The sequence below is a fragment of the Halyomorpha halys genome, unplaced genomic scaffold (genome assembly GCF_000696795.3).
Source record: "Halyomorpha halys isolate HHAL.00 unplaced genomic scaffold, Hhal_1.1 Scaffold332.1, whole genome shotgun sequence".
In the NCBI taxonomy this organism is placed as follows: domain Eukaryota; kingdom Metazoa; phylum Arthropoda; class Insecta; order Hemiptera; family Pentatomidae; genus Halyomorpha; species Halyomorpha halys.
In genome coordinates, this window is record NW_027108633.1 from 1,118 (window position 1) to 4,045 (window position 2,928).

General features: G+C 33.1%; 1 long non-coding RNA gene across 1 annotated transcript; it reads right to left on the reverse strand.

The window, feature by feature from the left end:
- Positions 1 to 1,933: 1,933 nt before the first annotated feature.
- Positions 1,934 to 2,422, reverse strand: LOC136795649 (uncharacterized). The gene is made up of 2 exons (XR_010843282.1): positions 2,265 to 2,422; positions 1,934 to 2,179 (listed from the first exon to the last, which is right to left on the reverse strand). It is a non-coding gene; the product is annotated as an uncharacterized lncRNA (long non-coding RNA).
- Positions 2,423 to 2,928: the final 506 nt, after the last annotated feature.

A 2,928-nucleotide genomic window follows, 5' to 3' on the forward strand; every position in this document is an offset into this window, starting at 1 on the left:
CTCAGGCATGTGAGAGCATGTGGATAGGTGGCTTGGCTTGGCTAGGTGGCTGGGTGACGAGTTGGCCTAAGCTCGTTGCCGATCCGTCGAGTATTGGTATTTTGAGTTGAGCAACCGTTACGCCTTTCTTCTCATGGGCCATGTTTCACCCCCATAGATCGTCCCAGGACCGCTGGAGACCGTTAAGAGTAAAGAACTGGAAAGTTCGGAAATTGTATTTCTTTTGTATATAATTGCTGAAAACGGTGGCTGGCGGTCCTGAAATTTGGATCCAGTTTCCGAACAAATATTGAATATTTGGGAAAAATACTTTAATGTGTTCTTCCGAAAACTCTTTGTTGGCGTTACTATATACAGAAATAATGTACAAACATTGAGAAAGAAAAACTCTTTTCTTAGAAGAAATGAAGAGGAAAATATGACGAACACTGAGTAATCCCGTTTATCTCAGTGTGTTATTTTAAAAAAGAATCGTTTTCCTTTCTTCAAATGAAGAAAAATCTATCAGTCACACAAGACCCTCAATATATATCAGTTGAGCAGGGAATAATTACATTCCGCAACTATTTATGAAGGCTATATCAATATAGTAAATATCTTTTTTCATATTCCTTTATTAAAAGTATTACAAACTATATACTGAGAATTATAATAGCTCTTCATATAACTAACAAAGAGGTTTGTTATAAAGACCCCATGTTTGATTATACGTATATGATTAACAAAAACACAAGTTGATGATTTTTGTGGGTGAGCAATGAAAACTTTGACATCATAAAATCTAACATGGATATTTCCAGCATAATTGATATAAATAATTTTAATTCTAAACCTATTTGTTTTTTTTAATTTCTCCACTACCGAAGATTCTCCCTTAATCGATCGTCCCAGCGGTCCTTTGGACTATCGCTGGACCACACATCATCTGGGGCATTCATGTTAAACACTTTCGTAGCTCATCCTCAGAACTTAGCCAAACAATTTTAGTTTTTTCATTTTGATTTAAATTCATTTACTTACAGAGCCAAAAACGTTCTACGCTAGAACCTCTGCAATGTCTCGCACTGATTGAGATGGATTTTGTCAATGTTTTCAATTTTTTGTGAACGACCAGGTCGGGATGCGTCGTTTTTATCAAAATTCTCTGCTCGAAACTTGGCAAAACAATTTTGGCACTTGCGCTCTGTGAAGGCATTATCCCCATAGACCCAGCATATTTTTTTATGTGCCTAGCTCGCTTCCCTTTTTTGATGTAATAAAGTAAAATAAGCCTATAATGTACAATATCTCCGTCTACCTTCTCAGCTGGATCACAAACACAATACTGACCTAATCTTAACAAGTGTCAACAGAAATATCTATGTACATATTACAAATAGGATAAACAATCCTCTGTTGGGATTAATTCCATTCGAAAAATGTGACGTATTATAAACAAAACATGAATACAAAAACCGAAAGGACCTATTTACCAATCCTACACAATGTATGGGTCATTTCCCCCCTGCCAGTTTATATAAATAATATTCTAAATAAAATTAATATCTTGATAAATTATTCAATCGTTTTCTGTATTCCAAATCATTTAATCTTTTGATTAAATAACTCGGAATTTTGAAAAATTAAGTTTTCAACGTCATTCCCTCACCTTCTTCGAATCCAACTTTTTCAACTATGCATATCTATATAAGTCTTTAGGAGGAAATTAAAATGAAATTAAATAATTTTTCCAAAGACTGCTCTAACGTCTATTTAGACCAGCTTATCGGTAATATCCCGTGAATTTTTTGGAATAATAATTACTGATTCCTATTTTATTAAATGTGAAGGTCATCTTGTAACTGATGAACCATTACACATGGTTTATATATATAACTTTAAATGATATATAAACTTAAAATTGGTCCCATGCAGATAAAGAAAAAAACTAACCTTATAGAAATTAAACATATATTTCATTTAATTGGTTAACTTATTGACTATTTATATGTATTGCTTTTATTTATTTGTGTATGCTCATTTTATGTTATCTCTAAAATTAAAGCTCTTCCAGAAATTATATGTATCTTTAGCAAATCCTTCTTTTTGTTCGAAGCCAGAATTGCTCATCACTAAATAGTTATGTCTTCGAGGATCCCACTTGGCCCATGATAAGTCACATCCTTTTGGAGCTGGGTTCCTGTAACAACAATAAAGTTATTTACTATAATAATTCTTGTATCAACTTGAGTCAATAAAAGACTCCAGATTCAATATTTACTAACCCAAACTTAGCGAAATCGGTCCATATCTTTACGAGTCTTTTAGAGAACTTTAAATCATCACCTTCGTGGATCCAACTTGCGTAAGGATTCTGCCAGATGAAGTTCATTTCTTCTGTGTGTGGAGCACCTGTTGGAATATATAAAATTAATAACCATTATTTAAGCTTAATATTACTCTTATTTTAACTGATATGCGATATTCAATGAGGTACTTTGAAAATTACTGATTATGTTGATAGTTGCCACATTACCAGATCTATGAGATTCCTTATAAACCATTAAAAACTCAAGGAAAAATTTGAGAAATTCTGGTTTTAAAGTCAATGAAATTCAGGATAAATATATGTGAGCTATCTAAGGTTATTGGGGAGTTCCAAGCTGAATTAATAATGAGAAGTATGAATTTTATCTCTCTGGGAAATTAAATCTACCCTACCAATAAATTAAGAATTTGAATACAAACTAAAATTAAAGATAATTTATATATTGAAATATGGAATATCGGAAAAAAAAGAAAAAAAAAAGGGAAAATTTCTTCATAGTGGAGCGGTCCCTCGCCGTCCTTTGTACCCCGCCGATAGCGGACCCAGTCCAACCCCTCATTACATCATTTGACAAAGGAGGAGCACTGTAAATATGTAGACTTTCCTCTGTATATTTTGTA